The sequence below is a fragment of the Octopus sinensis genome, linkage group LG7 (genome assembly GCF_006345805.1).
Source record: "Octopus sinensis linkage group LG7, ASM634580v1, whole genome shotgun sequence".
Taxonomy (NCBI): Eukaryota; Metazoa; Mollusca; class Cephalopoda; order Octopoda; family Octopodidae; genus Octopus; species Octopus sinensis.
Window position 1 is genome coordinate 9,868,669 of NC_043003.1, and position 11,408 is coordinate 9,880,076.

The 11,408-nt window shown below is 35.8% G+C and overlaps 1 non-coding gene across 1 annotated transcript; it reads right to left on the reverse strand.

Annotated features, from left to right (window-relative positions):
* Positions 1-10,851: 10,851 nt before the first annotated feature.
* Positions 10,852-11,045, reverse strand: LOC115214552. Its single transcript, XR_003881901.1, has one exon. It is a non-coding gene; the product is annotated as a U2 spliceosomal RNA (small nuclear RNA).
* Positions 11,046-11,408: the final 363 nt, after the last annotated feature.

Sequence of the window (11,408 nt, forward strand, 5' to 3'; positions counted from 1 at the left end):
CGATGGCGAATGACCAACCACTCTACGGTTCAATGGATTGAGAGATATCATTTGTATTTACAAGAATTCCATTAAACGTTAATGTACAATAACAGCAAGAATCATCTCTCCAGCTTCGCCCTAATTACATGGCCAGAGACGACGGTAAATTATCTTTGACAGTTATCTACTAAATAAATGACTTCAACACGAATAAGAGATGCGTATGCAGAAGTTGAAGCAAATACGTATTAAATGAGAGACCAGTTGTCAGTATATCATCACCATAAGGCGGTGAGTGGAGGCGCAATGGCCCAGTGGTTAGGGCAGCGGACTCGCGATCGGAGGATCGCAGTTTCGATTCCCAGACCGGGTGTTGTGTTTGTTTATTGAGCGAAAACATCTAAAAAAAGCCCCACGATGCTCCGGCTGGGGGTGGTGGTGACCCCTGTTGCACTCTTTCGCCACAACTTTCTCTCATTCTTTCTTCCTGTTTCTTGAGTCCCGTCCAGCTGGGGGAAACACAGAAACCGAGAAACCATGAGCCTAGCTAGACTTGAAAAGGGCCTAGAAAAGAACAAGGCGGTGAACTGGCACAATCGTTACCTCGCCGGAAAAATGCTTAATACTATTTCTTCCAACTTTATGTTCTGGGTTCAAATACTGCTGGGGTCAACTTTGCCTTTTATCCGGTTGGGTTCGATAAAATAGGGACCACCTGAGCACAGGGGAAGATGAACTTGACTTACATGTTCCACCGAAATAGCTGGACTTGGGGCCAGTTTTTGAAACCAACGCAAAGGACTGATGGCAGTGATATTCTAGAAGCACTGATGTGTGTGTGTGTGTGTGTGTGTGTGTGCGTGTGTGTGTGTGTGTGTGTGTGTGAAGGCGCATGGCTCAGTGGTCAGAGCGTCGGACTGAGTCATAAGTGATATCTCTCAATCCATGTAATTTCATTTATATCTTCTGATCACCGGGTTTATTAATACGTTTTCGAAATTTCTGGTGCGTTTGATGTAGGTGGCTATCTATTCGCCAATCGTTTCTCCACGGGATATTACAGTTTCGCACAAAAGAAAGCAAAGCTTCCAGATGACTTTGTTATTGTTATTGTTGTTATTTTCCCTCTATACTAGATCTGATGATGCAGATCTACTGTCAAAAATGCCCCAGGCATAGTCATTCAATTTCAATATCAAACAATATTAGAGAGTCAAGACTATTGAAAAGGTTGCAAGACGCAACGAAAATTTTAGGACAATAAAAATAAGAAGAAAGTGGAAACTTTACCGATGAGTGTGTTACCTTATAAGGCGCAAAAAGAAAATGACTCTCCCTAGACACAACAGAATATGCTTCAACACACGAACTCACATAAATAATCTTGCAAACCAAATCCCAAAACGAAATATTAGCCAATGAGTAAATTAGCCATTGCCTACTTTAGTCAATGTGTTCTTTCTTTTAAAGGTGGTTGGATAAGTCTTTGGGGAGATTCTGACCACGATTTTTAGCACATGTTGTGAGACGTGATCACAGAGCGTCTCTGATGATGCTTATGAAAAAATTCTCGGTCAACAGTTTGAGTAAGTGTGTTATCTTACTATTTTATATTTTATTTGTAAGACAAGAATTTAAAAGGTGAATATCGAAATATGAAAGAGATTATGTGAATGCTTTAAAGATTTTTTAAAAACTAAAATCCAAGAGACAAAACAAAGAAATAATGTAGCATTCTATAAGACCAAACCAACGCACAATCAACTACTTAAACATTATAGAATCAATAGCGTAGAGAATAAAGAGAAGGAATCATGTTAATGTGTCGGCAGCAGAAACAACCAAACAGAATGGTAACAGGATAAATAAGATTCACTCTCCTGAAAATGTTCTTCAACTGCGTAGGGTAAAAAGAAAATTACCAAAGAACTGTCTACCACGAGGAATATAAATCAGAAAGCGTAAACATAGCTGATGCTATTATAGAAACTTTGTCGCAAAAGAAAACAGTATATATATATGTATTGATACTTAAACCGACTTTATGTAATTAGATACATCGCAAAGTGTCGAGAAACTTTGAAGGAGATCAGTATTTTACTGAAGGACACTGTACACCGTGTTACAAATGATATCTTATTTGACAGATGCAGTAATCTTTTAACCTATCTAAGCTAAAACTAATTATAATGTGTTGTAAAGTAGCTCATGAGATAAATATGTGACAGAGAAACACGAGATGTCTGTGGCTACTTAGAAGTCTTAAATTTCACAAAGAAACTTGGGGGCAGAATGGACAATAATTTACATCGTGTTGCTTGACAATATGGAATCTGCTTTTCCTAAGGCAATTAACTATTTTCTTATAATAGTGCAAGAGATGAAATGTCATTCGAATCAATCTTGTATGTGCAGATATGGTTGGGCAGTAAGAAGTATGTTTCAGTATCCTTAGGTAAATCCATCGCTTGTTGGTGAAATTTAATTGATTTAAACAAACGGATGTCAGATGGACGCTTGATTTAAACCGTCCACCAGATCTTTAGATCTAACCTGTTGCAAAGATCGTTCTGGTTTCAGTTATAATTCGATATTCCCACTGCAGGAGGCCATCAGATCATGAATTGTAAATTCCACTTCATTTCACTCATACACTCATAAAGAGGTTAATTACAATTATTATTATATATATATATAATTATATATTCTTTTTTACCTTTTTATTCTTCTACTTGTTTCAGTAATTTGATTGCCGCCATGCAGGTGGTCCGCCTTTAGTCGAACAAATCGACCTTAGGATTTATTCTTTGTAATCCTGGTAGTTACTCTGTCGGTCTCTTTCGCTGAACCGCTAAGTTACGGGGACGTAAACACATCAATATCAAGCGATGATGGGGGGACAAACACAAACATATACATACACACACGCATATATATATATATATATATATATATATATACTACGGGCTTCTTTCAGTTTCCGCCGAAACTCTGTGTATATATACAGGTCTCTTTCAGTTTCCGTCTACCAAATCTACCCACCAGGCTTTGGTCGGTCAAGATGTCACGCGTTGGGACTAAACCCAGAACCATGTGGTTCGTAAGCAAGCTACTTTATTTCATTTTATTTGCCATAAAGGCAGTATACAGAGTAGCTGCGGGTTGGACAAACACATTAATGAATGAAAATGAAATGAAATAAAATGAATAAATGAGCGGTACCGTTTATTTTTGCCATCAGCAAAAAAAAAAATCTCTTAAAAGTTCAAAGTTCAAAAAAAGGTACACAAAATATTAACAGAAACAGTAAAAAAAAATATAACAAAGAAAGTCCAAAAATTAAAGAAACAGTTCAAAAAGTAAGAAAAAACCAGGAAAGATGGACGGATAAAAGAAAAACAATTCACACAGCAAAAATCCAATTTCCTGGCCAACAGGTACTCCCGGCCAAATGAGGATAGGATCCTTGGTATGAAACTTTTTTTCCGGTAATTGGTAAAATAAATTCAATAAATCCAAACACAAAACTGGCTACAGCCAACGGTAATTGTAACAGCAACTGTAACGGGTTCTAATCATTTGGGCGAGGATACGCCCCACTTTTTTTTTCTCCACAATAAATTCACAATATACAAAAACAGCAGCCGCCGAGAGTAGGCGAAGTTGTCCCAGAGCTGGGCAAAATTTATTAACAAAAAATTACAATATAACAAATTACACCCAGCTCGGATAAAATAAAACCCACCTATTCGACAAACGCCTCTGTTTTTGGTCTCTTTTCTTGTAATTGGCATCTCAAGCAGAGTTGGTACAAGAACAATTATACCGAATTATTAAAGATGTATTTAAAGAATTTCTTTGTTTTCTTATTATTTGGATTATAATTTACTCTCCGCCACACCCACATTCTGGTGTGACCCTCGTACAACAAGGATTTTCTGCACTTGAAGAATTCCACCACTGGTCTGGAACCCGACAGTGTTTTATAGCCCAGAATTCGGGTTGAGTGCTTCTTTGGAAATACCTTACTTGTACACCCTACTAGGACATTATATATACATACATGCATTGCATACAAATACACACACACACAGACACACACACATATATATATATATATATATAATAATGTGAGGGAATATTATTCCTAACTTTCAGGGAAAAATTCAATTTAGAAATACTAAATCAAATTCCACAAAATATAATATATATATAAAAATTAGGGAAAAAAACCCCACCGTTTATCAATACAAAATGAACAATTAAATTACGGCATCTAGAAAATTACATATAATAGAAATATTAAATATGAAATAACAATAATATACCGATGAGTAAGTAATGTGCAAAATAATAAATAAAACGTATATATTTGACATATAATATAGATATGTAAAGAAGACGTGATAGATAAATAGATAGATAGATTATGAACATTAGTATATAAGCATATTAGTCTACGAACACTTTAAACACTATAAAATGAACCTTAGAAGGGTTATAATCTACTAACATAATGTATAATGGTACTATCAGAAACATTTTTGTCATTTTTTTTTTCTTCTTCACTCTTTTGCTGGCAGGAAACTAACTTTGCCAACGATTCCAGAAATTTAGACTTCGTTTTCAGATTCTATTTGCGCAGCAGTGTATAAACATGATACCTTTTCTTCTTTTCCCTGTAAAGCTAATGGCTTGGTAAAAGAATTTGCAATTCAGTTGTTGTTGAAGACAGATACTTGAAATTCGAAGAGGATAAGATGTACTTTGCAATATTGACAAAATTAGAAATTAGTCTACGTAGAGAACAGAGACAACTTTTTATCGGTTAGTAAATCGTAAAGGGTATTTATTTTAAATCAAATATCTAAAAGAAAATATATCACAAAGCGGCTGTTTGCAGAATTATTTTGCCAGCAAACAGAATGTTCTGAATTCTAAAATCGTTAAATCGACTTTGACTTTCATCCATGTCGTTCCATGCAATAAGAACATGTATGTGTTGGAGATACTTTGAATAGAACTTTCTCACGTATGCTTTATCATTATGTATCAAGCAAAAATATCTAAAAGCAGAAAATTCTAGAAAGCAAAGAGCCTAACGATCATTTGCAGGTGATCTGAGATTCGAACTCAGTTTCCATTTTCCATGAAGGGGATTTACTACATTAACATTGATAATATTCCTGAGAACAGTAGAAATATCATTCACTGTCAGAATCTTTTTGCATGAGTTTTTTTTTTTTTTAATATAAACCTAAATAATAAATAAATTGAGGCGCAATGGCCCAGTGGTTAGGGCAGCGGACTCGCGGTCAGAGGATCGCGGTTTCGATTCCCAAACCAGGAGTTGTGTGTATTTATTCAGGGAAAACACCTACAGCTCCACGAGACTCCGGCAGGAGGTGGTGGCGACCCCTGTTGTACTCTTTCGCCCCAACTTTCTCTCACTCTTTCTTCCTCTTTCTTGAGTAATGCTGCGATGGACTGGCGTCCCGTCCATCTGGGGGGAATACATATGCCACAGAAACCAGGAAACCGGGCCCATGAGCCTGGCTAGGCTTGAAAGGGGCGCATAAATAAATAATAAATAAATAATAGGGCGCATAAATAAATAATTAATAAATAATATTGTGACGAATAACATAGGAAAATAATTCTAGTCATTGATGAAGCAATTGTATAAGCAAATTCATTTCTTGAGGAAGACACCATCGTTACAGCTTATTCTATATATTCGAACAATATTATTATTCTATAAATCACGAAAAACCGATGTGGAGAAAATTCACGACTGAAAGCAGAATATGTGATGTAATGCAATGTTACCGGAAAAAAAATGTTATTTCTAAATATACGTGAAGTAATAAGAGTCGGTGGAGGCGCGTGGCTTAGTGGTTAGGGTATCAGCACAATGATCGTAAGATTGTGATTTCGATTCCTGGTCCGGGCGACACGTTGTGTTCTTGAGCAAAACACTTCCCTCCACGTTGCTCCAGTCCACTCAGCTGGCAAAAATGAGTAACGCTGCGATGGACTGGCGTCCCGTCCAGCTGGGGAACACATACGCCATTGAAACCGGGAAACCGGGCCCATGAGCCTGGCTAGGCTTTAAAAGGGTGCATTTATTTATTATTTAATACGAATCGACATTTTTCAGTGTAATCCCTTTACCTAGAAATAACGATTGAGTGAAGGAGTATTATTGTCAGAGTAGTAATAGCTATATTTCAATGCAAGTTAAAAATTACTGCTAAATTAAATAATGAGTGTGAATAATTTGCGCCATCACGCTTAGTACTGTACAAATCCCTTTAAGTTTCGCAGAAGTATGGCTATGAAATGCAAATTTAATGTTAAAAGTTTTGCCGTTATTAAATTAATGGTAGTCATTCGAAATTTTGTGTTCTCTGAGCATGTTATTTCATTTTTATACTCAGTTTTCAAGATGGTCAAACTGAAAAATTTAACGTTGTTTTAAATTTCTTTCGTATTGTCAAATCTAGGGTCGATATTGAAATATTCTGTCTCTATGTCACTAATTCGTATTTATTACACACAACGTTTGAAGTTAAGTCATCTTCATGAACAAAGACATGTCAAGAATTAATTACAATTCAATCCTCACGTTTTGCTGGATATTTTTAATGTACTTTATTAAATAACTGTTATATTTTCTTTTGTCATTTCTTTTCAGTATTTAACTTCAGCTTATTCTAAAAATAATTCACTTTAATCTCTTCTCTCTTTCATATTTGATGGGAACGTTTTGATGATAAATATTTAAACTTTTGCTCATAATCTGACTTTGAATAATTCTCAACATTCCATTGTCGATGTTTAAGTCTTGAGTCTCTTCAGAAAAAAAACTAACAGCTATGAGATACAATTTCGATGATTATTTAACATGATGCATACATTTAAGTTTATACTATTTTCGTTATCAAATCCAACGGAAAGTCTTTTGATACTAGCAGCACTAGTATATATATATATCTATATCTATCTATCTATCTATCTATCTATCTATATATTCATCTATATATATATATATATATACATACACACATACATACATACACACACACACACATATATACATACATATATATATATATATATATATATATATATGGATAGATAGATAGATAGATAGATATAGATAGACATATATATATATATATATATATATATATATATATATATAGTGCATAAATCACAAATTAGAAACCCTGATTACCGCAAAATACCGGTCAGCGGACACATAGATAGATGTGCTGGAATGTAAATCCGAAATTTACAACTAACCCGCTCTATAAATTCAGTGACAACGCAACCTTCACACAACGCCAAAAATAAGAACTGTATTTCATAAAAAAATTTAGACCAAGTTTAAACACCCTGGGCCAGGAATATTAAAATAAAAGATAAGTCCTCCGAAAAGGAGAAGCAAAATACCACCACGGCCGCTACCTTAAACAGTCACTCGCACTGACGGAAATATGCCTTAGTAAAAAAGGAAAAAAATTCTTTCGTGCAAATCTGACCCTGATGTACTGACCACATACGATACAGCTAAGGGTCAGACCCGATTCTGATTGGTCAACACGCTGATGACGTCTAGTTCTGCTAGAATGGACAGGATACAAACAGGGGCCAGAGATTAGTCAGAATATTGATGACGTACCTTTCTGCTTGACTAGTCACCTAACAAAATACAGACAGGGGGCAGATCTAATGCAGCTATAAGTCGTGATTGGGCAGAATCTTGATGACGTCCCGTTCTGCTTGACTAAGCCACCTAACGAAACGACTGGTCAAAACAGGAAACAGACAAGAGGCAGTTATAATACAGCAATAGGTCACGATTGGTCATAATGCTGATGACGTCCCGTTCTGCTTGACTAAGCCACCTAACGAAAAGGGGCAGATCTAATACAGCTATAAGTCGTGATTGGTCAGAATCATGATGACGTACCGTCCTGCTTGAAACGACTGGTCAAAACAGGATACAGACAAGAGGCAGTTATAATACAGCGATAGGTCACGATTGGTCAGAATGTTGATGACGTACCGTTCTTCTTGACTAAAGCCACCTAACGAAACGATTGGTCAAAATGTTGATGACGTCACGCTACGCAGGACTGAACACCTAACAGGCATTATAAAACCCGAACATTTCACAAGACTCACTAGAATCACCCAGCGAACGCCCACCATGGGTCATCACAATTGCTCAAGGTAAAAATGAATTCCTCGCTCTTTCGGGAACAACAATCTTCTGTATTGACTGCTCTCCACCACTTTGATCTGTTTTTTTGTATTGAATACGTATCGCCACCGTGGGCCACTGCATCGAACACTTTGAACATATAGCATGAATGAACTTACTCCAAACTATATTTGAACTTTAAGATGTCTGACTCCGTTGTATATTGTAAATGAATTTCTTGTGTTTGACGGCATGAGCTGTCTTTTTTTATATATACCTTTTTTTGATAAGGTTCATTTCAGGAACTGAAGCATGTTATAATGTACATATAAAAATTAAAAACTGTATAATATAACAGCATTTTCGAACTTCATTTTTTACAAATATATATATCTATATATATATATATATATATATAAAGAGAGTCGTTGCGAGGATATATTAACCTCTTAAAGAGATGATTTCATCCACGTTACGCTAGTTTACCGCCTTATATTGTTTATATATATATATATATGTACATACCACACACACACAACACATATATATATATATATATATATATATATATATATATATATATATATATATATATATTATATTAAATTGGAGACAAAACCACTATTTGCCTAATAGTGGTTTTGTCTCTAATTTAATATAATATAATATTTTACTATAAAATTGGATTCAATCCCAAATCTGATTTTTCCCTGTAAGTTTGGATTTATTCCCTAATATTTATTATATATATATATATATATATATATATATATATATATGTACATACACACATACATACCTACACACACACACACACACACAATATATATATATATATAATATATATATATATATACATATATATAATTATATATATATATAGAGAGAGAGAGAGAGATAGATAGATAGATAGATAGATAGATAGATAGATAGATAGATAGATAGATAGATATATGTATGTATGGATGGATGGATGTGTATATACATATATGTATGAATGTATCTTTGGATGTATGTATGTATATATATATATACACATATATATATATATAAAGATGTCATTGCGAGGATATATTAACCTCTTAAAGAGATGATTTCATCCACGTTACACTGGTTTACCGCCTTATATTGTTTAGATATACTTCTTCAATCTAAATAGGTATATTATAAATACCGAATATTATAAGGTAAGGAAATGAACACAAATTGATTTATAAACATATTATTAATTAAGCCTACAATTGTTTCAATTTCCACTTAATACAAATTACAAATAGAATAAAATAAGTCTACATTTTTGAAGATTTTTGAGAAAAAATAATAAGGGCCAATGGTCATTAATGAAACTACATGTTGATCAATTGAGAGATTCCACAGGAAACGTTGCTGAAAAATTCCTGGCTTTGGATAAAAGAAAATATAGGAGGATCAGTTAATAATGATTTTATACAACGTATTGCCCTCTCAGATTGACAGACTGATTGCAGTGATCCTTAGGTTGTTTGAAGCCCATTCAAAAAAATTCGAATGTCAAGCCTCCAACCAGGCCTTTCGCCAGACCCTTAATGCCAGGAACTCTTCAGCACCCCCTCGTATATATGCGTGTGTATGTCTTTGTGTTGATGTCATCGACCTAACAACGCTTGGCAACCGGTTTGGTTTGTTTACGGCCCCGTAAAATAATAGTTGAAGTGAAGTAAAGCGATGAATAAGTAACAAACTTAAAAATATGTACTGGAGTCGATTTGTTCAAGGCAGTGCTCAAGCATGAGCGCAGTGTAACCGCAGTCCAACCACTTTTTTATGACAAAAGATATATGTGGGCGACGAGCTGGCAGAAATGTTAGCACGCCGGGCGAAATGCTTCGCGGTATTTCGTCTACCGTTACATTCTAAGTTCAAATTCCGCCGAGGTTGACTTTGCCTTTCATCCTTTCGGGGGTCGATTAAATAAGTACACGTTACGCACTGGGGTCGATATAATCGACTTAATCAGTTTGTCTGTCTTTGTGTTTCCCCTCTGTGTTTAGCCCCTTGAGGGTAGTAAAGAAATAGGTATTTCGTCTGTCGTTCCGTTCTGAGTTCTAATTCCGCCAAGGTCGACTTTGCCTTTCATCCTTTCGGGGTCGATTAAATAAGTACCAGTTACTCACTGGGGTCGATATAATCGACTTAATCCGTTTGTCTGTCCTTGTTTGTCCTCTCTGTGTTTAGCCCCTTGTGGGTAGTAAAGAAATAGATATATGTGCGCATGTGTGTGCAAAAAATAACTGGTACCACAAGCTTTACGACCGACATCACGGCACTAAATTAATGACCAATTAAAATCTGTCAGAAAATCGATAAGCAATTTTGAAAATATCCACCTGAGAAACTCTTTATATATTTTGTTTTAATTCGAGAGTCTGTCTTACGTTGTTGCAACTGTTGGCATCGTACCAAACTCTTAATTCATCTTAACAGAGAAACAAATGGACGTAAGCTGTTGTCTGACACTGAAAACAACTTTTAGCCGATTGAATCGCCTCTCATATTAACGAAATATTAATGAAATCACAGAAAGCCTTCGAATGTTGTATAACAGTTTTCTTACCTGTTCTTTATTTCATCTAGTTTCAGCTAACGACCTGTGGCCATGCTGGGGCACGGCCATTACTTTTAGATGGGCTGAATCCTGGAAGTATTGCTATACCAGGCCAACCCGTGGCCAAGTCGGAGCAAGCCCCTAGCTCTTCGCCTCGTTCTAAAAATCATTTTAATATCTATGGTCCCAAATAGGGACCGTATGAGATATTAAGCTGATAAGAACAGATACTACACTTTGATCTTAGCCAAAAGGCTGAGAAGCCTTAAAGTTTTCCTCTGTTATAACAAACCACTTACAAGTAGACTTCCACTATCCCAAAAAATGCATTGCACACACACACATACACAAACGCGTGCGCGCGCAGGCACACAATCGAAGCGAACATCGGATATGTCTTACCCATGCAGAAACTGCCATCCCAGTGTACTGATTGGTCTTTCCTTGGAAGCTTCAAGTTCTTTCAACACTGATGAAATGTGTGGGCAGTGATTGAGCTTTAGAAACCTCTCACAGATTCTCTAGAAGAGATATATGTGGGCGGCGAGCTGGCAGAATCGTTAGCACGCCGGGCGAAATGCTTAGCGGTATTTCGTCTGCCGTTACCCTTGTTTGTTTGTTCCCTCTGTG